Raw genomic sequence first — 26863 nt, forward strand, 5'->3', positions numbered from 1 at the left:
CTGGACTTTTCTCTCATTTAAAACCATTCAAGGAAGAAGCAAACCGTGCAGACCATGCACACTGGAGGCTTAATCAAGATCAGGTAGGCAAGGACAAACTGTTACCTCTAGATCAGAGCCTCAGCTGCTGTAAATCCAGGTTGCTCTCTTGCCTGTGGCAGGGATGTGTCAGATTTCCCCAGCCAAAGATCTAGTCCAGGAGCACATTCATACGGGTGGTTTGATCTTCCATATATTTTAGATGTGTATAGAAAGGATGAAATGCTTTTCACAATAGAAAAATGATGAAAGTAAGAAATAATAATTGAGAGTGGAATAAAAGGAAGGAGGATCTTGCAGGTTTGTTAGGCAGCCCTACAGCCCCTCTCCCCCTCTCTCTCCTCTGCAAAGAGAAGCAAATTAACTGTTTAACAAAAGGATCATATTTCCGGATATGACAGGAGGAGACAGATTATGAGCAGATACAAATGAAAAGTCTTGTGCCAAAAATTGAATACTCTTAAGGAAGACTAAGTGTCCTGGGCAGCTACCAGGATTGCTAAAGGAAATGAGGAAAGAAATTAGTGAAGCCTTAACAGATTTTTTCCAATTGCCCCTGTGACAGGTTAGGCTACAGAGAAAGGGAACGGGAGCAACACAATGTGCAGACTTATTTCAACCATGTTTTTTATTATTAAAGGGTCATGAGATACAGCAGGTAGTTAGAATCCAGTTGGCTCAAAGTTATTTCCTGGGGAAACAGTTTTGTGGGATTTAATGAAGTCATGATATAATACTTTGAAAAGACTCATTTAACTGGAGATAGCCAAAATGGATGAGGCTGAGGGGTAGTCTTGCTTCACAGCTGTTTGAAAGTCCTGGAAGACATTGCTAAACCTGTCTGGGAAATGGTTTTCCCATCTTGCAAAACTTCTTGAGATTTTAAAATATTTTCCTGCCCTGAATCGGAATGTGAAACAAGACTTCGTAACATTTTGTTCTGATTAGGGACAAAAGAGAGAGAGAGACAAAAAGAGTAAAAAAGGGAAAGAAAGAAGGAGAAAGGCTGACCCACTCATCTGTGCCAGAGTCAGTGGCACTCCCCTCAGATAAAGGCAGAATCAGGCAGCATCCCACTACTGCAGTGGTCTCATCTTGCCCTTCAGCCTACATCTGCCGATGTCTGCTTTTCCAGTGTTTTCCAAGAAATTCCACCTCTGCTCTCCTTTGCCTCAAGTTTCAATTTTCTGTTCCAAATCAGTATTCTCTTAAGGAAAGTCATACATTAAAAAAAAAATAATCATCTGGGTTAAGTATTACAGCTGCATTATAAATGAGAATTGTACTGGGCAGTTAAACTCTTCTCTCTTACAACAAATGAGTACTCTGAGGTTTGTTATACCAACTAAGGAAAAATCATGTCTTACTTACTGAAATGTGCTTAGAACAGATTACCCAAACACCTTCCAATTTCAGCAGTTTAAGGTTAAATGACACTTCAGAGGCATTTTCTGATTTTTGTTAGGTGGGAAGATTGCCCTACAGCATAAACAAGTAGGCCATTTCTGATGGAAATAGTCTGATAATAAGTACCCAGGAGCTCCAGTCCCAACTTTGGCATTAAATCTGTGAGTAGCTTTAAGGAGAGCAGGTAAAGAAATTGAGATGGATAAGCTGTCTGCTAAATAGTGATGAAAATTACAATGCCAGTTTCACAAAGGAGTTGTAGAGAAGGATCAGTTAACATTTATGAAGTATTTTGAAAAGAACACATAATATTCTGTAATCCATACCCTGGGTATTCAGAAACTGCAGGCCTTTCACGACACTTGTAGCTTAGAAAGTGTACTGCAGCTCTAGTATCCTGGAGTGCCGCTGTTCCAAATTTACATCCAATGTTAAGTCACTGATTTCAACACCATGACATCAGACATGAACTTTTTTCCTTGTGTCTTCAGGCACTTCATTTTTCTCTATCTTGCTTTCTGATAAAATCATTAGGGTGAGAAGGATTGGGTGTGAAATAAAATAGGAAATTATAATGTGGCACACTGCGGTGACTCAGTGTGACATGCTGACTCTAAGCCAAGCATTTCTAATGACTAAAGAAATGTTATTAAGTTTGAATGACTTTTAAACAATATTTTAAGACCTGTACTTGTTATTTGCAGGCAGTGACTTTAATGATGAAATTAAATCTTCTCTTGTAAGAATGTCTGTGACTGAAGCAGCCTGAAAACACACACAGGGTTATGGTTCATCAGACACACAGCCACTAGCAAAATGGGATTTGTTTGTTTTTGCGCTGTTTTTAAAGACACGCTAAGAATCATGTATATATATGTGATAAATAGGAGCTTTATTCAGAAAGGATGTTGTGGTTAGCTAAGAAGTTCTCATATCAAAAGACGTATGTATAGAAAAACACGAACTTCAGCTCACATTTGATATCTCTTTCCTGTAATTTTTCCTAAACTTGATGGCAGCAGCAACCTTGCCTTTCACACGCTGCAGGAGATTGTTACCGCCTTTGTGCCTCTGCACAGAGAAGCGATGTGAGCTTGATTCCTGCCTCACATGAGCATGACATGGTGCTCCCTTGGCTGTCGGAGCACCATAAGACCAGCCACACCTAGCAATTATTTTAATCATGCTTTCATTTTACCTCCTGCCTGTAGCACTCAGTGGAGTTGGAACAGCCCTGGTAATTATAGTAAAATTAGATGAGAAGCAGAGCTAAAGCATGTGCTCTCTGGAGGCCACGAGCATGGCTGGGTCACCATGCAGGGCTCTCTTGTTTTCCTGCAGGATGAGGGCATCTCCCTGTCCCACATTTCTTCGGTTTGCTCCACTCACTCATCCAGCTCATATGGAAGACACATGCTAAGACAAAGAAGGAGGTAACGTGTTTTTTCTTGTGCAGAAAGGGCATACTCCAAACAACATCACAACCTCATCCAATGCACTGGCTGCAAACTTGTTTTGTTTGTTGATGAGAGCACAAGTCAAAGTGATGAAAAGAGAGAGGAGGGGACAGGGGGATGTCTAATGAACACTAAAACCATACTTTATTTATGGTAAGCCCCCACAGGTCCCCTTTAGCATCCTGGAGACTTGAGAGGAATGTAGACTAAGCCCCAAAAGAGACACTTAAGTGCTTTCCTCCCCCTTGAGCATCAGCTGAGATTGAAAGAGGAAAAGAAGGGGAGAGTAGCAATAGCCTCAGAGGAACAATGCATAAAGTGCTGGTTTCCCTTGTGCAGCTGATGAGCTGCAAAGAAGGAAGAAGAGAGAAGAATCATCTGAGCCCTAGAAGAAGGCAGAAGTATCACTTTCCAGTACGTGTTTACTTGAACAACAGATGAAAGGTAACCATTTCCTCAAACCAAATGTCTAAACTGTTAAGGCCTGGCCTGTGAGTGTTTACACATGTTTTTAAGCTGAATATCAAGGGGAAGGCTTCTGTTAAAAAAAGACAATTTATAGATGTAAGGGGAGAAAACTGGCACTTGGCATTGAAATGGTGGAAATTACTTTTAACTTCAACTATGATGAAGATGGCCACAAAACCAAGTAAGTCATAACTGAAGGTAAGAATAGAGCACTATAGCATATAGAGTGTCCTCCCTTTCATCACTTCAAATTCTTCACAATATTTCACAATGTGAATGGAGAAAAGGTAACCTTTTTCACAGGCCAAAATGAAGATTTTCAGTCTTCAAATATGCATTCATCGACCAACTTTGCCCCCATGAGTGGAGCCAAGGGTTTTACGTTAGCACACACTTCATGTTTGTAGAGGTGGACGCAAATATGTGAAACATTCATACAAAAATACAGTAGACTTCCTTGCACAGCATGTGACAAAAGAAGAGCTGCCATGGAGTCACAAAACAGATTCCTATGATTTGTTCAATTCTTCTTCTCGCATTGAAGGCAAGAAGGCAAAGGCTTAAAAGAAAAGCACAAAGAAAAAGCAGTATCAAGAAAACGAAAAGTCCTCAAAATATTTTGCTGTTGAAAAAGCTCCCATTCTAATAACAAATAACCATTAGAAAGTTTTGTGTATTCACACCTGGCCCCAGCCACAGAAAGTGAAGGAGTTTGGTGGGAGCTCAGGGAGGGACTTCCTCTTCAAGGTAAAAGAAGATAAAAGTTTGTTCTTTTGTACTGTCAGATGTTTTATACATTTTACTGTGTATCTACTGCTTCTTTCCCCACAGGTAACATGTAAGCTTTTATGCTACGCAGAGTGTATCACAGCCTACTCAAAACCAGATTTTAATATTATTTGGATGTTCTACTTATTTCACCCTTTTCTAGAGAATACTAAGAAATCTGAAGAAGGAGTTTCTTATTAGTTGCCATTAGTTAAAACTGACATTCTCTTTAGCATGCAATCACTCCTCTGAATCCAAAATCTTTTGGATTCTGTGAATTGCTTCCATCAAAAGAAAAGGCATTTCTTTGGTACATTTTTGTTAATGTAAAGAAAGAAGACAAACTGCCTCCATTCTCTGAACACTGAATGGATCAGACACCACCATACACTTCCTTATAACACTGTTCAAGACCCTTTTCAGACAGGAGCTCTGCCCCAAACCTCTCTTTGCTTTCTCCCTGGGCAGCAGAATAAGTGTTTCTCCAGCTGCTCTGCCTCTTTCTCTTTGTTTCTGGTGTGCTTAGGGGTGGTGTTCCTCTTCTTTGTATGGATGAGCTGAGGCATCCAGAAGCCTCATGCTACAGGCCCACACAGCAGCCCCCCAGCCATGCAACAACACACACAGCAACCCCTCCACCTACAGGTCTGCCTTGGTCTGCTGAGACGAGGAGGAGAGTTTTAGCCCTCATTAGACTCCCTCTTGGGTGCCCATTGATTCCCGGCACTGCACTGAGGTGTGCTGCAACAGCACGGTGCTGGGAGCAGTGCCAGCCCTGCGCTGGGGGGAGCAGGATGTCTGTACTACAGGGGCTCGCACCCCTTCACCCTCACCAGTCAGTCCAAGCCCTCTGTAAATGGGTGCATTGCTCTTTAACTGGCATCATTACCTCATATAATGTTTTCTAATTATATTATTGATTTTTCCCCCCATTCTTTTTAATGGATTCGTCTTCCAACTCACCCTCAGTAAAGACACTGTCAAGTAGTGTGGATGGGTCTCCTGGGAACCTCTTCCAACTACTTGTATTGCACACAGAATACAGGTGTTTCATTCTGCATTGGCTTCTTAGTTAGCCAGAGGCAATATTGTTTGGGGAATGGCAGAGAGGGAAGGACACATCGCAGTCCACTAACACAGTCAGGCACAATAATTACTGCTTCATAATAACAGGCAGAATTATTACTGTGGCCAGACTTCTTCCTGCTTCACAACTCAGAGGAACTGCCTGTAGAGCTAGGTAAGAAACAGATCTCATGTCCTGCAAAACATGTCGGTGATTTAAAAAAATATTCTCATTGCACACTGGAAACACCCAAGAGCTTTCAAACAAAAATCAGTGTGAATATCCCACATCCAGGGAAGAGTACCAGACAAGTAGAAAATACCCTACAACCAACTGAGTGCAACCAGATAGATGTTAGGGGGCCCTGCCTGTCCTCTGAGCTGTCGGGACACAGTCCCATAACAACAAAAGCCATGCTAGAGCCTTCTGCTATGTCAGAGCTAGAAACCCTTTCTAAGCATGGATTTGAGGAGTGGAGGAAGGAGGGAACATTACTTCCTCAGCTGAGCAAATCAAATCAAATGACACGATCTTTCTGCTTTACGTACACAGCTCATGCCCACCCAGCCTAACAGGAAACCTGGTTTTGGTTGACAGGCAAGCAGGTCCAAGCTGAAGACATGAACCTTACTCTCCCCCATAGCAGGCACATGCTGTAAGCATACAGCTACTGCCCTGTGGAAGCTCATACTGCAGGAGTTAAAGCTTGAGCTTCACCTGCTGCCATTAGAGTGGCACAAGTCGCACCTACAAAGACATCACTTTTTTCTGATGTGTTTTATACCCCTTTGGAATCAACTGCATCAAAAACATGTGCGCTAAAAATAACCACATAGCAGAACAACTCCAGGAACAAGACCAGTATCACCCCGGAACAGAAGTTCCAAGGGAATACCGACATATCAGTTCCCTGTGCAGAGCAGCTGTCAGTGAGCCCATTCCTGCAGATCATGTGCTGCATAAAATGAAGGATTTCTGGTAAAACTAGAGGGGGGCTTTAAATCTGGGGGAGCAGGTGTTTGTATGAGGTGTCCCCTTTTCTATTCCAGCTGTCCTGTGGAAAGCTTGGGGTTGAGTGGTGGCACAAAAACCTCAGTGGTAGCAGTGGTAGCCCTTAGACTGTGGTGGGAGAGTGCAATAAACCCAAAGACCCTCTTCCTTCCCTCCAGCTCACTTGAGCACTTCCCAGCAGAGCTGACTAATTCCACTCACTGGGAGGTGCCCACCAGTAGATGCCCCTGTGGTGCAGCAGGGCTGGGGAATAACACAGGCTGCTGTTTTGGGTGAGAATTGCCAAGAAGGAGAGCAAACAGGGCCCAAGGGTTTGGGCTCAGGCTCTTCCAAATCCATAACCTCCATAGTGGCACCAGCAGGGCTGCGGAGAGGATCTGCAGCTAGCTTGAGGGAGTCACAGAGGACTGGCTTTCTCATTTCTCATGCTGTATGGTCTTACACATGGTTTTAAAGCTCAGAGAAAACAGGCTGCTGCCTACAAGCCAGGTTCTTAACTGGCACAAACTGCAGGGGTGCCATTACTGATGCGAGACAGGGCAGCAGGGTCCACCTCCAACCCCACATACCTGCTGCCCTGTGCCGTTGCTTTCCATGCACATCCCATTCATTTAACAGGGAGCCAAGAATACAACTGCTCTGGCTGGAGGGCAGGCTGTCAGTGCCATGACGCCTGCACTGCCCAGATGGTACCATCTGTTACACGCCATTACACTCTTGGCCTCAGCCTCAGTTTTTCAAGAGAGTCAGTGGAGAAAGGACAATCTATCCTATTCTTCCAGCAATGGTGTTGCTTTGCCCAGAGCCTAATTAGCACCATGGTTGCATAGAGCTGCTGTTCCTCAATACTCTTCCCATGTGGCTGTTCCAGTACAAGTGCTGGGTCAGCTGCTATTTCATTATTCATTAACATTTTTAATCATATGACTGAATATGTGTGCAAGTAATGCACAGCATTTTGAGAAGAGTAAACAAAATGTTCCTCTGGCTGAGGAAGCTGACTTGAGATGAGGGAGATAAAAAGAGAAAACGCAGCACTAACAAATACCATCTGCAGTGAAATGAAGCAGAAAACCAAAAAGAGTCTCTTTTACTTTTGAAGTTCCATAACCATTTTTCAGTATTGTTTTCCCCCACTGAAGCAAAGGACCAGAATGGATTATTAGGGAGCTGTGGCTATGGGTTTTCACAGCTGCCATGAAGTCTTTCTTGCAATATGTCTTGGGAACACACCCCACAAACTACAAGCCTTCTGCATGCTCACTGCCAGCCACTTCTGAGCTGAGCGGCTCTGCAGGCAGGATCAACTATGCTGCACTCTGGACTGGGCCTTTTACCCTCAGTGTCATCCCCACAGCAGCAGGCAAAAACACAGGCAGGCTGTCAGTGTGGAGAACTGCATGAGTTTGCCAGTACTTGTGCCAGCTGGCCTCCCTCCTGATGCTCCAAGCACATTCCTCTTAACACCCATCAAAGGACACAGGATAAAGCGGGATGGATACCTGGGACCATATAACACCTCTGCTTTCACTGGGCTATGACAGTATCTCACCATCTGATCTCTGAAACTGCAATTCTGCAGCAGTCAAGAAATTACATAGCTGTAAATTCTTTTTCCAATTAATTCTTTAAAAACCCTATGACAGAGAACTTTGCAATATAGAATTAAGTTTATTTTTCTGCACACAGTGCTAATAGAAAGTTGGCTGAAAAGTATTAGATATCCACGTTTGAAACACAAGTTCCTTGTTTGTGATTAAATATACACCACCTTCAATTCATGCTTTGATGAAATGAACATCCAAATTTTACATCAAATAGGCAGGGTTGATGAAGTGAATTGGTTTGAAGTATCACATGAAGAGCTATGAGGTAATTAAGACTACAGATTTTTTTAAATGTTTCATTGTTAATTTGTCCAGACAAATAATTCGTATTTCATGGGAAATAAGAATTCAATCAAAATTTCATTGGTGGTGCAAATTTGGATGTAAAGTGTTGTAACCTTCTCACATTCCCACAAACTCGATTTCTCTAACAAATAATTCCCTTTCTGTATGTGTGCACTGAGTCTTGTACCTGTTCAAAGGGTCAAAGCCAGGTGCTGCTTAGCTCACATGGAAACATTTTTTTGGCTTACCAGGGTTAGAAGCAGCTTCTCTAAGCCAGGTTAGGGAAACCACAGCCCTCTGGAGCTGGGGCATGATGTATCTACCCCCTAAGTCATTAAGGTTTATGACAGAAAGATGGTCCTCTGTGTCAGACCAAAAGTCCACTTTGCCCAGTAGAAATGGTGGCAGTATTCAGCAAGGGATAAGTAGCTGAAAAAATAAAAGTAACATAGTCTCATATACCATCCAGCTTGTAGGAATAAGTAGTGTCAGAGCTGGAAGGTCCACACATATAGTAGCTATTGGTGCTATCTATTGCTCTCAGGTCACAAACTGTATGGAGGTGCAGACAAGTGAAGGAAGTGGAATGTGACATATAAATAGAAAACATGATTATTGCATGTTCCACTATGAATAGAGATAGCTGAGATTTACCTGCTGTGTTGAACAAACACATTTGCCCAACTATCAGTGCATTTATCCAGTCCCAAGGAATTAAAGTTCAAGGAGATGTAAGGATGCTCATTCCCAAACACTCTCTGTGACAGGGAAGCCACTAAACAGCAGCACAGGGGTCAGATCTGCTGGTGCTGTGAATCATGACCCTCTTGCTTTAGGGCAAGACAAAGCCCTGCACAGACCTTCGTATTGCCTAGGATGAGGGTGGTTATTTAACTGTAAGTTCTGTCCTGGGAAGCAGTTTTATCTGGATAGCCAGGAATGCTCCTTGTTAGGTAGCTCTGCTTGTTAAGATAACTGCAGGAAATTACAGCATCTTCTACAGGGAAGAGCGAGAGGTGGGCTTTTTCTTCTTTGCTGCAAGAAAGTTAAGGCAACAGCAGCCATTCAGTTAGGACAGCATTGGTGCAGTTGTCAGCCATTTGTATAAATGAGTCTGTGACCCTGGTTTGCCAGTGTGAGATAAGAATGGCAGTGTTCAGGAAACACAAAATCAAATTATTACAGGCTGGAAACTCTCCTGCTAATTCTGCTCCTTCCAGCATTTCAGTCAAAAGAACAATTGCATCTGATGCCTGTAATGGTGTATTTTATTTCTTCGGGGCATGGGTGGCAAGGGTGAGGTAATTTCTAGTCTCATGCAATACCCACACGTAAGGGTATTCTCAGCAGAGACGTTTGACTTTAACTTCTGAGAACAGAGGATGGCACCCACAAACTCTGGATTAAAGTCCTATACAGAGTTTTAAAAGTGGCCTTTTCAAATGGTAATGGAGAGAGCCTGTCCTTTTCTTCTGTCCTCTACCTCAGCATATGTAATGTTACTTTTCTCCTAGTTAAAGACAAACAGAAAACAATTTCAGCTTTGTTGGGTATTCATAAACAAAACTTGTGGCTTCTCAGTTATGGAGGAAATTTTATGATAACTTTTAACTTCTCCAAGTCAACTCATGTAGACGGCTAATCTGCATTACAAAGCTCTTAATGGGTAATAAACCAAATTCCACTCTCTTATATGGGTAAGGTGTCACAGATCTCTGCAAACTTGCAACCACAGCAGTTCAAAACTACAGATGACCCATTCTTATGCCTAACTCAGAATCACATTAGCACCTCATGACTCATTTGGGACCCATGCTTCTGTCTGCAATAAACAGTGAGAAAAGGTCCCTGCCCTTAGGGATTTACCACCAGACATACAGAGCACAGAAACGCCAACAGAGGATTAGAAGTAAGGTAACTGAGGGCATAGGACATTAAGTGGTCGCTATTTAGCTATGCTATACTTCAGCCAAGCCTATGTTTTTTAAGATTATATCACTTCATATTCTATACTGTATTTTGCAACATATGTCTGTGTGGGCTGGTTACCTGAAAGCACTTTCAGGGCAATGCAGATTGAAAATTATGCCTACACCTCCTTCCAGACATTTTTGTGTCCTTAAATCACAGTCATGAGTGCAATTCCAGGGCAGGTAGATGCATCATCAGCCCCTTTCAGAGCCAGAGCCTGGCCAGCTCAGGGCACATGCCACACTGAAGATGTGGCAGCACAGGCTTCCCAGTGGTGCCAGTGTCTGCCTCATGCTCCCAGGGCTCCCAACAGGCTACGTTTGATTGAATTTAGCACATATATTTATAGCCACCTCAGCTGAAAACACTGCTGGTGCAGGCATTTTCTGTGTTTCAGAAGCTTTTGCATCACTGAGAAGCCAGTGTCACACACACACACACCCCCACACCCTCCCCCCGAGCTTTGGCAAGGTGGTTTCTCTGAAGGCATGGGGCGTAAAGCATCCCCATGCTGATCCATCAGCATTATGAGCTGAACACTTGCTCTACCACCCCAAAGAAATCCCTAGGAAATAAGGGCTCTGTGAAAGGCTAATCAAGAATAAGGTCAGGTCATTTTATTCTACCAGGTGTTCCCTGTGTGTCAGGAATCTCTTGTTTGAGCATAGTGCACCTAGTGCATAGTAGTCTGTCCACATAGTTTGCTGATGGCCATCTGGGGTACACTGGTGCATTCAAACCATCCCTACCAGGATCTTAAATGTGAACTAGAGAAGTCCTGCACTCTCTGGAGCAGCAGAAATATACCCTGGGGCACCTGAAACAGCACTAGACACCTCTGCATTGGCAGAGTGCTCCTTTCTCACCGTTTCCAACTTTAAAAGCCTGGCAAGTAACTTACTGGGCAAAGACCTGGCCTCCACACAGCAGCATGTGTTACCTGAGAACATGATAATATTTCCTGCCCTTTCCAAAGGGAATATTCACGGAAACTCTGAGAAAATAGTCTTAAAAGGAATCCTTTAAAATTATTGCCTAGGTGTTTGACACGTGCAACAAGCAAATAGAAAGTTATGTGCATCATGCAGCCAGATGCTCCATACATGCATCGCAGTGAGAAAATTAAGCCCATCTTCACCTTTGTGCAATGTGACAGGAAGAAGAACCACTGCTGTCAGGGTGCCATTTCCACACTGGGAAATTCTGCCCTGTACATGCAGTAAGAGCCCTTCTCTCTTTAGTCAGGGATGTTGTAACACCATTTGCCATTGTTTACTTCAGCTCAATTTTCTTTTGTGCCTCATGTGTCCTGAGCTGGGATGGCGGCATTGTAGTCATCAGGGGTGTTTTGGACTCTGTTACAAAGAAATTGTGAATTTATGCTTTGATTTAGTCTCTACCAGTGGAAAATAAAAGCAATGCTGACGTGTCAAGCAGCAGTCTTGGCACAAGTTGACAGAAAGACATTATCTGGGAAGGTTTGTGTAACATCCTGTTGGATTTGTTAATCTACAAACTGTATCACAGTTGGTAGTGTGAAATTTCACTGGATTTTTTAAAGAAGTAAACTGTTTTCTTGCTCATCAAGATACGCGATCCTTTCACATTGGGATGTAGAAGAAGGTTGTTGAGGAAGTATTCATCTTCTGGTTAAAAACGCTTAACAAGGAGTTAGTGGGGTTTAAAATCATACTCATTCAATAAAATTTGGCATATATAACTGAAGTTCCTCAGTGTATCAGCCAATGATCTTTGTTCTCTTAGGTATACACTCTCACATGGCATTAACTCTACAGAGCATTTGTGATTACACCATGGCAATAAAGTGTAATGTAATTGTTTATAATCACCTTACTAAATATTTGCTGGGTTTATACCTTCAAAAATAAAAAGGTGGAGAGATTCACCCTGAAGACCAGTATCAGAAAAACTCATAATTCGTGTGACAAGGCCATAGGCAAAGAACATAAAGGTAAACATAAAAAAAAAATCACTGTTCTAATTCTCTATCCCTCTTGCAGCCCAGCCTTTGGGAGCTCCATAATCTTGATGTTTCAAGTTGCTTGGTTAGCAGCTAAGGGAACTGAGGTGGTTTAGCCTGGAAAAAAATGAGGCTTAGGGGAGATTTTATCGCTCTAAAACCATCAGAAAGGAGGTCGTAGTGAGGTGGAGGTCAGACTCTTTTCCCAGGTAACAAGCAACAGGACAAGAGGAAACATCCTCAAGTTGTGCCAGGGGAGATATTAGGGAAAACATCTTCAACAAAAAGGTTGTCAAGCATTGGAGCAGGCTGCTCAGGGAAGTGGTGGACTCACTGTCCCTGGACATGTTTAACAGACATGTAGATATGGTGCTTAGGAACATGGTTTAGTTGTGGACTTGGCAGTGCTAGGTTAATGATTGGATTCGATGATCTTAAAAGTATTTTCCAACTTAAATGATCCTATGATTTTGTGATTCTTGAGACATGCTCTTAACACCCATTGGCAGGCACGTCCTTACAGCTCATGTCAGACAGCTTATCTGCTTTTTGATCATGACATATTATAAAAGCATGGCATGAAGCAGATGAGATCCACTTAATAGGTCCTGTAAGTGTCCTGCAGTGTCTGTAGGCCACTGTCACCTACTTCCCAATCCCATGGGAGCCCCTGCTCTGTGCTGGAGCTTCACTTCGGGGCTGCTCTGGCACAGGAGAGAAGCTGGTCAAGGAACTGGGGGCTTGAATTGGGCTGGAGAAGCCCTAGTTGGGCTGTTAAGAAAGGAGGGAAGGCTGTGTGCTCCTCATGGAAAACAGCCAGGTTAACTTTTGAGGAGGAGGAAAAATAAAGGCATTGCCTGTATTTCTTACTTGCACTCAGGTTGACTAAAGCCAGCCCTGGAAACATCGTCTTCAGGATAGATCATGCTTGTTTACGGGCTGTTTGGTATAAGTGGTGTTTCTTTAAATTGCTTTCACCACAGAAATAAAACATCACTACTGGTTTTACATATGGGGCACAGAAGTGAACAGCTATTTTCTTTTACGACCTTGGCAATAGGAATGTAATTGATTAAATGCCTAAACTCCAGACCGACAGAGACTTGGCAGCCTGCTCCCTCCTGAGGATGCTGGATTCACCCCAACTTTTAAGAAGCAACTAACCTTTCTTAAATTCAAAGGCTGCTGGAGAGGACTTTGGGCTTTGCCAGCTACTGTCACACTCTCACCTTTCCTCTCTCCTTGTCCTACACGCACACACAAAGGATATTCACAGCATCACTCAAGCGCAGCTACACATTAGCTCAGGTCCTTGCTCGCTGTCATGTCTGAAGTCCCCGTTCATTCGCTTTGCTCTCTTCCGGAAAAATAATTGATTTAGTCTTTGTGGAGGCAACATTTCCCTTCTCACTTTCCAAGGGTTTGCTGTCTGTATGTTTACTGTTTTCCTCAGTGGTCTGGGTGACCCTATAACCTGACCTAACTGTAACCCTTGCTTCCTGTTTCAGATAAAATACTGTTAAATGGCTGACAAAAAACCCCACAACCTCCTCTCCCAACCCCCCAGAGAAACAAAGCAACAAAAACCAACCCAACCAGATGATATTTTTCTCTTGGTTAAAGACAGTAAACAGCTTGTGTTGTAACTTTGATACTTTCTCTCTGTGACATCAGATCCCTGCTAGCTCTAATGAGAAATGTTACATCACACATTATATACTCATTTTTTTTAGGAGCAAAACCCAATAAGGTTGTGTTCTGAGCCATTTGGGCCAACTATTTCAAGGGATTAGGACTAGACCTCTGTGCTACATCAAGTGCTGCGTGTGGTCAGGGCAGGGGTGGCCATGTTTTGGTCACAGCCATAGGATGCTGCAGGTGGGGCATCCATAGAGTGCAGGTGTAACCTCTGCCTGCCCTGAGGCATCCTCAGCAGCTCTCCAGAGGGAGGGGGGGACAACCCTGACACCCCATCGTTGGCAGTAGGACTCAGCTGTCTGCAGCACAGGCAGCAGTGAGAGCACTGGGGTCCAGCACAGGCATGAGAGGTTCCTCTGAGTGAGGGCTGGGCTGATCCCTGTGTGAGGCTGGGGGAAGCCAGCCTTGGCTAGTCCTTGTATTTCATTAACGTAGCCATAGCTTACCACATGCCCTGTTACAGAATTTGCCTGATTCTTCCTCTTTTAAGATCCTATTTTCTGCTCCTTATCTCACTATCAGCTACAGGTTTCCTCTAAATATTTACATACGTATGCATATATAAGTATACCACACACACATTCAAGTCTTTCCAAGGAGCAGGCCAGGAAAAGCTTTCCTATTCCTCCACAATAGAATTTTTTAAGAAGTGTTGTTTTCTGTTGTTTTCCTTGAAAAGCCCCAATTATTTTAAGACAGCTACACCAGCACGACTCTGAGGAAAACATGGTGAGAGTGACCACAATATTTGGACTTAAAGCCAAGCTTTCCCCAGGGGGAAGCACGAAAAACCCAAACTTCCATGTTGGCTAATTAGGCAGACAAACCTCAGGCATGAAGGCTGGAGGTGGAGTTTGTTGCCAGCGTTTTGGTATGGGAGCCCATGTTAAGTATAATTGCTGTTAATACGAAGTTTCCTCCTCTTCTTCCTTGCTTTTGGGTGCTGGTGGGAATGCATGTCAGAGCTGACCTGGGTGTGGGGGGGTTGTTGCTATTCTTTATCCTTGATCAAAACCTGAACCTATGTGGGCTGTGTTTCCTGAGATGGGAGCCAGGTGAGATGCTTCTGTTGGCTGCTGTCCTCATGTGAAGATACTCCCCCCCAGTTTTAAAATACTGACTTGGAAGAGCTCTGATTATTTTGAGATGGTAATCACACCTTCCTGTGCTTGGGAGTTTTAATTCAAGTAATTGGAGTACTGTATTTGGAGATTTTTGAATCTCTATTCTTGTTGACTTTCTTAAACATGTGTAATTTTTATTACAAGTTGTTAAGAAGTTCATGAATAGGTGCTTTACATTAAAATTTATATTTTTTTGGTCAAATTAAAGGAATAATATTGCCTGAAATTTAAATAATTAGAGTCTTATATTTTAATGTTAAGAAAGAGTTAATGATATCATAGAATCATAGAATCATAGAATCATAGAATAGTTAGGGTTGGAAAGGACCTCATGATCATCTAGTTCCAACCCTCCTGCCATGGGCAGGGACATCTCATACTAAACCGTGCCACCCAAGGCTCTGTCCAATATGGCCTTAAACACTGCCAGGGATGAAGCATTCACAACTTCCCTGGGCAACCCATTCCAGTGCCTCACCACCCTAACAGGAAAGGATTTCTTCTTTATATCCAATCTAAACTTCCTCTGCTTAAGTTTGAACCCGTTACCCCTTGTCCTATCACTACAGTCCCAAATAAAGAGTCCCTGCCCAGCATCCCTATAGGCCCCCCTTCAGATACTGGAAGGCTGCTATGAGGTCTCCACGCAGCCTTCTCTTCTCCAGGCTGAACAGCCCCAACTTTCTCAGCCTATCTTTATACAGGAGGTTCTCTAGTCCCTGATCATCCTCGTGGCCCTTCTCTGGACTTGTTCCAACAGTTCCATGTCCTTTTTATGTTGAGGACACCAGAACTGCACACAATACTCCAGGTGAGGTCTCACAAGAGCAGAGTAGAGGGGCAGGATCACCTCCTTGGACCTGCTGGTCACGCTCCTTTTGATGCAGCCCAGGATACGGTTGGCTTTCGTTATCACTGGATAATTTATTCTTTTGTTTGCTTATGGTTCGTGGCATGTTCTGTTTGTACAGAAATTGGGATCCAAATAAACTAGATGTGACACCTTCTTATGTATCAGTTATTGTCGGTGAAATATTCTGGACACAAATGGTGAACTTAAATGTTTTGCATTTTATTCTGTTAAAGTATTTCGTATCAACAGTCATTTGTATGTTTTTAGGTCTAGTAGGTCTCACTCCATCATGCAGTTTTTCTGTTTTTTGTAGCTTGGAAGAGGAAAACTGCTTCTTCAGCTTGCTGTTTCTTTCCAACCTAGCACAGCAGGGTGAAGCACTGATAGTGAAGCAAAACTGTCTTCTCTCAGAAGTTTCAGCAAGTTCTGCCTCCAAGTGCTCCACCGATGGCTTCACTTCCCTTGACACTCCCATGGCAAACAAATATTGTTTCCTATTTTTAACCTGTTGCTGAATTTTATCACCTAACTCACTGTGTCCAGAGAATGAATGTACAGCTGAACATACGTCGTTTTATAAAATGTGTTCAATTACATTTTTAATCCATTTTGTATTCATTTAATTCTTGATGTTCCATCAAGATGTGTGACTCTGGATTGACAGTGGCTACTTGACCTCTCATGAATTAGTCTGGCAATTTTAAAGGCAAAGTACCATAATACTTGCTCTACATTCACTGTCAAACATTAGGGAGAAGCTTGTCACCCTGCAGAGATGCTGTGTCCTGGGTCCTTTGCTGCACGGCTGCCAGCAAAGAGGGTCCTTCTCCTGCACCAAAGCCCAGCAGTAGGACCTGACAGGATGGCATGGGATCTGAGGTATCTCACCACATCTGGTGGCCTCTGTGATAAATGAGGGCAAAGGAGGCAATTGTGCGGGACGTAAAACAAATCCTATGTCAATATCCGTAATCACTTTTATGGTGTTTCTAATTATTATTGGCTCCTATATAAACCAGCTTCAGCTGGAAAATAAGGTTAATAAATCTTTGGGGAGGTTTTCTGAAGATGTCATGTTGCCATTTGTTATACATTCACACATACAATTACAAGTCAACTTTGTGACACAGCTGTGGTAGAGAGGATGATTTGAGCTTATTAACAGAGAAGAATTCATAACTTTTTATTTATAAATAAAACAAAATATCCAGTCCAATTTCATATGAAAGAAGAAGTAGGTGGGATTGTTTCTATTTTATTTTTAATTAAAACCTTGTCTGAAAAACAAATATTACCATAAGCCTGTCATTACTGAGAAAAAGAAATAATAAATGTTTATTATTAATTTAATGAAAAGCTGTCATCCTAGACCTGAACTTTTGACCAAAACCTGTGGCCAAAACAGAGCAGTATGCAGAAATTTCTGATAAAGGCACCTGAAGTGGTATGGTTGTGCTTTCAGCAGAGGAGTGGGCCAGAGACCTTCCTTATTTTCACACTGACATCTGAATTCCCATTTCATCTGCTGTCCTACTCCAAGGCTGATAAAAATCTTAATGGGCTAATCCAAGAACAAATATCTCTGCCATCAGATTAAAAGTATCTATCTGGTGGTAAAAGAGAGTCAGGGTGTCAAAAAAGGTATTACTTTACCTGTATGATTGTCTCAGGTCCAACAAGAACTTGCCCATCTTTCAGAAAGTAAAATCTAACAGAAAATATCATGATAAAATGATGGGTTTTGAAACTTGTATTTTGAAAACTGTCAGGCAATTTTCTTTCTGAAGCGCTGCTCCAGAGTCAACAGAGAGTTCAATAGTTTTCAAGCGTGTGATGAAGCAACAACGTGATCGATAGGAGAGATGAGAACTGAAGGCAAGATGGCAACAGCTAAATGTGTGGTTTGAGCGAGTTCAGTATTAATTTAGGAGATTGTGGTCATTTCAGACAGACAGAAAGAAAGAGAAAAGGGTGGGGAGTGCTGCAGAGATGATTCTTCTAAAAGCTAATTTCTATATTAGTTAGTATTGAGAATGGACTTGATGTACCCACGTCTTTCACGTTCTGTAAGGAAAAGTATACTTTCTATCTTGAAACAGTGCTGATTTCCTGAAGCAAGTCACAAATGTCAGTGGCAAAAGCACCTTCAGTTTCCAAAGAAATGCATTTGAATCGATTACTTCATCTGCTTCTTCAATCTGTGTATGGCTAGGTATAAAAGTCAAGAGATTCAGAATCAAATCTAAAAGATACACTGCAGCTCTCCCCAAAGTGTTCTATCAGGGTGAATCCACAGCAGAGTTGGGTATGTCTTATCTTCTATGGAACACAGGCTGAGAACAGAAAGTATATTCTTCTAAGAAAGAGAGCAAGTTATAGAGAAACAAAAGAAAGACCATAGAATTTTCAGCTGTCATTGTAAAAGCTTCCAAGGCTGCAACACAGAAAGAACTATCATGCTATCAAACAAATATGTTTTTTGATTCAGATTTGTCTGCAAACTACATGAGCATACAGCTATGCTGGTCTAATTACTTGAAAAGGTGGCCTTTTGAAGAGCTGTATTCTCTTCTAAAGGAGAGACTTTTTAAAGTTAGGGATTCTGCACAACAACCTGTATGGTGAGTGCACTCTGACATTCACATGAATTGTGTTGTTTAAAGTACACAAAAAGGCTTGGCCAATAGCCATCATGTTCTAATAGCTATAGTTCATGGAATGAGCACTACACAGAGCAGAAATCCATATAAAACCTTCAGAGGTGCTTTTCCCCACATGCGCACACAGTATACTGCTGCTGGACAAATAGATAAATACAACCCGTTGGACCTGCAAATCAATTTCTTTATTGTTAGAAACAGGTGAAAATGAGTTTTTTGCACTATTGACCCCAGACAGGCTGGGCATTGGTAAAGGCAGGTCAGCCTGCTGCTTCCTTTATAGCTAAACACTGATAACCCCTTTAAATTATCTCTGACTGAAACCTAGAGATTGTGGTAAGAAGGCAATAAGAAACACGAGGGTTTCCTGTGCTCTCCTAACACTCATGACAAAAGCAAATGGAGCCAAGTTCACAGAGGAGCCCAGAACGGCCGTCAATCCTGAGCTCTGACATACAGGCTCCGGCAGCTTTTGCTGAGGCAGCTGGAGGGATTATTGCCCAAAGGTGTCCATCCTGCCCCCCCCCCATCCCCCCGCCAAGATCCCCACCTTTGCCTTTGGGTAGTTACAGCAGAGTGGGTGGTGTGAGCTGGTGAGTCAGCCCCTCTTCAGTGCAAAGGAAGTGCATAAAGTTCCATCTAGAGAAGGCTGGAGGGAGGAATTACTGCCACCTAGCACGAAAAGGGCTGCTGCGAAGGAATGAAACTGTTTTCTCTTCAGTCTTGGCTAACAGAAATTGAGGGGGGGCAGAAATAGTTGCAGAACAGAAGGATCAGGTGCAGCATAGGCAGGCTTTCCAAAACACTAAGGGCAATGCACCATTAAGAGCTTTGTAGGATATATCTCATGTAGAGCACAGCAGGAATGCAATATCCAATGTGCACCATGCTTATACTGTTATGGAAGTTCTGTACAGCAGTACGTGTCCAAGCCTCTTTTTACTATCCATCTCTCCACCACTGAAAATTAACTCTCTACAAAGCTTTGAGGTAAAGGGGCAAGCCAGCATGTAATTCTGAGTACGTCACTTCCAGAGATATATGAGACATTAACAGCCAAATGAGAAAACCAGCAGAAAACCAGACTGCAGCTTTGCATCTGTAAGTTAAATAACACTTTTCTTCATGTCTACACTGTGCTTTATTCTCCCTTACCTTTATCTATCACTTCAGAATTGGTTTTCTCTTCACTGAACTTAGCATGAGAAATCCCAAGTGGCTGAAATCAGGTATTATCTCAACTAGCCTTCGTGAGTCTAAAACCACCACAAAACTACTGCGGCTGTGCAGGCAGGAAAAAGCTTGTACAAACGGCTAATGTAGACCACGTCAAAGAGAGAAAACTGATTTAAAAATGTAAAAAAGAACCCCAACGAAACAAAACTTAAACTGCAGCATGCTGTTAATTGGCGGCATTGAAATGCCAATGCACATGTTGTCCTTGCGGTGGAGGGCAGGCAATTGGTATAGTATGTTAAAAGATGTCTGTGTCTTTCTTTGTAAATAAATTGTTTAGAGTTCTCAGATTTCTAGCTAAATGGTTATGAAGTTTATCAGGGCTTGCAGATAGTGTTGGTTCAAAATAGGAACTTGCAATTATCAATCAATTACAGTCCTTTGAAATCAGACAACGAGGCACCATTGGCACAACCCCAGGAAAACATTCAGTACAGAGATACTAATCAAGACGCTGCTCCTAACAGCTAACAAGAAATTCATTTTAATACGTTGTACACTGAGTAGTTTGATGTTGTCAGATCAATTTGCCCCTTTGATTTCGCAGAGTCCCTGTGAATCAAGTGTAAGCTAAGGCTCTGATTCATTCCAGCTATTCCATTATTTACTAGCATGTCAGAAGATTTTGCAACTGATCTTTTGTGAGAGACTTAAAGCCTGCTGTCCAGACAAGGGAGGGAGGGCATCAAGCAAGCTGCTGAACTCAGCCCACCAGTCATCCATGTCAGGTCCACAGAGCTTTGCTTCAGAGATTTTTCCAGCCCAGAAGATTGTGGTTGTGGGTACAGCTTGGCTGGACTTTATCACGGAAAATGCTCTCTGTTTTCTAAATAACAGAGACCTCTCCCACCAGCACTGCCTGGGGGTGTTTTACATCAAGGGTTTAAGAGAACATGCAACAATGAAAATGAAATGGAAGAAACAAGATGTTAGGGTGGTGAGGCACTGAAATAGGTTGCCCAGGGAGGTTGTGAATGCTCCATCCCTGGCAGTGTTCAAGACCAGGTTGGATGAAGCCTTGGGTGAGATGGTTTAGTGTGAGGTGTCCCTGCCCATGGCAGGGGGGTTGGAACTAGATGATCTTAAGGTCCTTTCCAACCCTAACTATTCTATGAGATGAAACCAATGCTGTACAAGTCAAACAATCTCTTCTTTGTTTAGGAGGTCCAAAGGGGCTCACCTCAGACCAGGAGAGCCCTTCAACACATGTATAAGCAGGTTGTCATAAAAAGTGTGATGATATTGACTATTGGATTAGCTTGAGGCTGTAAATACGAGGCAAGCAGATAGGTGTGACATTGCTCCCCTAGAAATATTTCATAGAGGTAAGATGAAATAGATTTCATCATAATCTTGCAAATGTAGAGAACGATATCTTCGATGTGAAGTTCTGATGAGTGGAAACTATGAAGCAGTAGTGGAAAACTTTTCTACAGAATCTGAATTTGCTCACCTAGAAACGCCACATATAATTTCTTGGAAGGACCCAAGACAGTCACAGAAACATCACACTTCAGTACTCTACGCAATACCTAAACTGAAATGCACAATCAAAGAGATGCTCAGAAATGGTTAGTTTGTGCCTTTGTGCTTTGCCAGGCTTAGAGATTTGGAGTGCTGAAAAGCAAAACTGCAACACAATTGCAAGATAGCAAAACTGGAGCAAGAAATTATTTTAAAGCCTCATTACTCAAAATGTAAAACACTTTAGTTTTAGAAAGTACTTCCTGGATTCTTATCTGAGTCTAAGCTTCTTCTTTTGTATGAAAATAGAGATTACAGCCATCGGGAAGGAGAAACCTGTTCAAAATAAGCCATGTTTACCAAACTTTCCTACAATTAGCACTGTTACCACACTTTTTATGAACTCCAGCAGTAACACTTTCAACTTGCTCCTAATGTTCTCCCGCACAGCTCTGTGAAGCCTGTGGTCCATTGAATTTGGAGACTTTTTTCATGGCAGTTGTCAGGACGCAAGTTGCTGGACATTGGATAAATAACTGGATGAATCATTTAATGCTGTCATGGGATACAAGGGTTGGGGCTTTTTCTTGAGGTGATGAGTTGGGTATTTATCAAAAAAGTCTCTCTATTCTCCAAAAGCCTTTCGCCATCCAGCAGGCCTTTCCACCTTGTCTTAGCCCTTGACCACGAATGTGGATGGCCCCATGGCATTGCTGGAGTGTCTTACTCTCAGCTGTAATGAGCGTGCAACATTGAGGGGAATGATTTTGCTGGTTTTCAATGTGTAACAAGGGGAGCAAAGCCATGGCAGAAAGCAAGGGAGTTTCCTCCCTCTTGCTGTCTCACAGAAGTCAGTTCCTCATGCCACTGTTTCCTGAGAACCACACATTGATGTCTGAGGCTATTTGCAGCTACTTCTGCTCAACAGCACAGATGTATGTAATGCAAGATAAACAAATGGCATAAAACAAATACCAAGCTGTCTGTTCATGATTTCTTTCCCAACAGGAAGAAATCATCATCACTCTGCAGCTATCGTCTCTCTCTGTGCCCCTCAGCAATGACAGAGGAAGAATGTGGTTTGCCTAAGTTATTGTCTGTACCTCTGTTTCAGTACGGCTGTCATTGGCTCCTCAACTTGGCTCAATTTCTGGAGAAGAACTGAGAACAAAAAATATATTTAGTACAGTCTGAGTTTCTCAGTTTTCATCTCCTGGCTTAGACTTCTGGTCAGGTTTATAAAACTGAGGTGGGGAAGAAAGTATATTTTCCAGTAGACTAATTTCTCCTTTGCCAGCTGCACTGGCTTCCTTCACTGGCTTCTGTCTCTCCTTTCTTGTAAGTGAAAAAAAGCCCCAACCAAACCTCCCCTGGCTCACTGAAGGGAAATTTTAGCCTCAGTTCAACAGGTTTCTCTGCAGCCCAATTGCTCATATTCTTTCCCAGTCTCGCTTGCTAACAGCTGGAAGAGAAAGAATGGAAGCGGCTGTGCACAAAAAGGGAGATGAGGAAAACAGGTGAATACATGAGAGAAATTGCTGGGCAGATCTGCACTTCTGCAGAGCAGACCAGAAGAGTGAGGGTAAACTATGTTACTATGTTCTGTTTTCTCTCTGTGGAAGCTGAGAAAAAGGGTATGACAGGACCTAAGTCAGCCAGAGCTCTGGGATGGCAATCTTCTTATGCAGAGCTCCTCAAGGAAGAATGAAACTACAAAACCAAAAGGGAGGTTATAAGCAACAATATATATATATTTGTAAATACAGAAAACAAAGTGACCAAGCAGGAAATTTAAAGTGTTTATACCTGTATTTCCACATTCCTGGTGTGTCTTCACTGATGAGTTTCTGGTTTGAGAGTCCTGCCATCAATGTGATGACTTTTTGAATTGCAGCAATGATTGTGCAGCCATTTCTGGCCCCTGGGAAATCTTTTGGTCCTTTTTGAAGTCTCAGTAGGTGTTTGTTCCTTACAAACAAGGAATCTCAGCAGCCAGTCTCTTTTACTTTGAGCAACTGGCCCACAGCACTCTCCAGTGACTGTTTCTCTTACCTGCCACCCCTGTCTTGGGTAGCCCTATCTCCATCTCTTTCCACCTGACCTGAGGAAAGAAAAAGACAATAGGAAAGAGAAAGATAAGAAAAACACCACCACAGAAGAAAAAAATAAATACTTGAATCAAGCTTGAGCCACACATAAGAGTGCAGGACAAGGGGGGAAATCAGACTTGGCATGACCTCATGCTTTGATTTATCACTCTACAGTCAGTACAGTGTTAACCTTTGTTCTCTGTACATCTTCTCTCATTATCAATCAAAACCTTACAATGATGCTTTAGCTTGACTGATGACATTTAGGTAAGAGGAAGAATGAAAACAAAAGAGGAAAACAACATTGGAAGATGGAATTTTTCATTGCCTGCTGTTTCTAGAGCCCTAACAGCACTCCTTTGTATTAAACAGAATTCAGATAATTGTTTGTCACTTTTTCAGTGAACAGCTTAACTGCATTAAATTTATTTTAGAAGTCAGCTGTCCTCCTGGAAAACATCTGTGTTTATCAGGAAACTATCTTCCAAAAAGTGTAAGTCAAAAACTTACTCTTTGTTTGCTGGAAGCCAAAAAGACTTATGTGAGAAATTTCCACAGGAAAACAAAACAAAAAAAAATCTTGTCTTCAGATGGACACAAATTTATAGTCAGATGAATCATAAATGTCACGCTCTGAAGGAACTCTGCCCAGAGTTCCTTTTCCTGCTCATGTCTTGCTTCTGACTTTGTGGTTCGCTGCTTGCATATGTCCCTGACTGACATACCCCTAGAAAGTTCAGTGAAATTTCAGATAAATTTTCCCCCACCCTGCGCATGTCATTTGTGTTTTATTACACTTCCAGCTGGGTTTTTCATCTTTCACATAGTAAAACGCATTGCCCCAGTTATTGTTCTGGGCTAAAAAATGTGTGTATACATAGAGAGACATGTGCATATATATGTCTATAAAAATCTCTCTATGTGTGTGTATATATATATATAATGTGTGTATGTATATGTATATGTATATATATAAAATGGATCATTTTTGTGAGCCAACAGGGTATCTCATAGGGTCTTTTCCTGGTAACAATCAGCAGAATGCACAACATTTTGTACTTTAAATGGTATACTGTAAGTGGAAGTTGCTGTCTGCTTTGTGTCCTGTCAATTTAGTTTTGCCAGGGTAGCAAGCTCAACACTAATTTCCCCACAAAGAGTGAAATCACACCCAGTGAAGGCCCCCCAGGTCCAGAGGCTGGTGCTTTTGAAGAGTGTACAGAGACAGGGACACTCCGCCTTGCCCACCACGTCAGTTCGGGTTGAGTGCCCCCTGTCAAGGCTATCCCCCTGTGAGGTACACCGAGCTGTGCCTGGGGCCTCAGCTCTGTCATCCTGTCTCACATCTGGGCTCATTTATTAAGAGAACCGGCAGGAAGCAGCCATGGGGAAAGGGGGATCTCGTAGTGACAAACCCAAGGCGTAACGAGGCTCTCCGCTGCCAGGCCTTGTCAGGGCTGCCCTCCCTGATGTGTGCTGAAAGCAAGTGCTCCATCTAGCCCTGACTCCGGTCACCTCCTCGCTGGGGGTCACTCTTTGGGTGTTCTGTTTTGCCGTGGTTGGCGTTTCCCAGCTTTTGTGGTGGTGTTAGTTTAAGGCTAGGCACGGGTTTGGGTTATTTAGGTTAAATGAGTCTCCAGTGGTCAAGTACTCACAGCAAAGGCCAGACCACAAAAATCAGCATGATAGTTATTTACCATAACCATATACAAAACCACAAGCAGCAAAGGTTCCCTCAAATACATCAGAGACACTGCACATCTCTTTACTAAAGCCTGCCTGTTTGTTACACGTTTGTTTGCCTTTAAATCGCAAATGAAAATGGAGAAATCTAAGTCGGAAACAAACCAAAGAACAAAAGTAATACCAAAGAAAGCAAAGCAAGATTATGACAATCCTTCCCTCTCCCTCAAATCTTTCTCTTTGCTTTAACTTTGAATTGATTTTACTCCATTCCAGCACTGCAGATCAGTGATAGGCAGCTATAAAATTATTTTATTCACTCATAAATAATATATCTGCACTGTTTGAGAGTTATCCACTACCTTTGACAGTAATGAACACACCACACATTTTTGTAACCCATTATAATCAATCCAAAGTCCTTCAGCCAGAAGAGGCAGATACCTGGTGAGAAATTGACTCACTCTGGCTCTGTCAGTGACGCTGCTCTGCTGATTCTTTGTATAATTCCTATTTCTATTCAGACAACCAGTCTGATCAGACACATTGTCTTGAGATTCTTCTTCTTTTTAAAGGGTTTTACTTTTTTTCAGTCTTATGAATCATCTTAATTTTTTCAATCAAGACGTTAAGTCTGGCTCCTAATCTTTAGGCTTTGTAAACAAACCAACACAAACATTGAGGTCTCCTTTGATTTTCATTTCCCTTTTCTTTTTCAGCCCTTCTCAACCACAGTATTTTCACTTGACCTCCCTCAATCTTTTTTCTAGACTGCTGACTAAAAATGTGTTGTGTTTCCGATAATATTTCCTCAGAGCCCAGGGAGCCGCCCCTCCAGTGAGCTCTGTCCAGCTACTGGTTCCACAGCCAGCAGCAGGAGGGTTTTCCCACTCAAAAAGTAAAGGAGGTTGAAGCGGATTGGCATTTCCAAATAATGGGAAACTCAGAAATGAACAATTCTTGTAAATCTGACTGGTTTGGCAAAAGGAGCAGTGACTTTTAAAGCTGCCAGGAGGTGGGAAGCTCTCGGACACTTGGGAAGAGGTAGAGCAACAGATGTTCATCCCTTTGTCCATCCTTTCCAGGGCTCCCTTCCCCATCTGAGCTATTTTTTTCTTCATTCATACATAGGTAAAGTGATCTGACCTTCTGTGCAATTATACTGAAGAGGGATTAATGGGTTTATTTACTGCTCTTCTCAGAAAGTTTTGTCGTTATTGATTAATCCATCAATAAGTGGATTTGTAAAAGCACAAATGTGAGTTAGGTGCTCAGTCACCATCTATACCCTCAAAAAGTTCTCTTTGTGGGCCATGTGGGCCATGCACATCTTCATCCTCCAATATTATCTTTAGACCTGATGGCATTTTAAGGGAAAAAAAGAAAAGAAAGAAAAGCATTCTCACTTGGTCTGAATTCCTTTGCAAGCTGGGGTCAAATCATGTCCCAGATGAAAATGAAAGAAAAAATGATGCAAAGGTAAACTTTGGTATTTTTGAGACTTCAAAGATAACATTCACAAGCATTTTAGAAATCAGTCACTTCTTCATGGACACATGGTGAAAGTAACCAATTTCACATCTTGCTATGAATCAGGAGAAGGGCTATCAGCTCTGGTTTATTGCACCTCACTTCAGTGTCAGAACAGAAAGCCTTTCCTGTTTAAGGAAGGCACTGATTTTTAGAGCTTATATCAACATTTGGGCCCAAACTATAATTTTCTTGGCTTTGCTTAACTCAGGAAGCAAATAAAAAACCTAAACTTACTACTTACGTTAACTTAATTCTGGAAATTTCCCACTACCTGTATGAAAGCAATCAAAGTTTCTTTTAAGAAGTGTAAAGGCAGAAAAAGAAATGACATATCCAGGGAAAGTGCTGAGTCCTCAACTGAACAATAGGAAAGTATCAGTCAGGATCTGGGAGACCCCAGGCGGGTTAACAGACTCATTTTTCTAGACATAAAGACAACAAGCAGATGCAAGTGCCAAAACC

This window comes from Pezoporus occidentalis, unplaced genomic scaffold, assembly GCF_034315485.1.
Source record: "Pezoporus occidentalis ecotype Australia unplaced genomic scaffold, CSIRO_AGI_Poc_V1 ctg24, whole genome shotgun sequence".
NCBI classification, from domain to species: domain Eukaryota; kingdom Metazoa; phylum Chordata; class Aves; order Psittaciformes; family Psittacidae; genus Pezoporus; species Pezoporus occidentalis.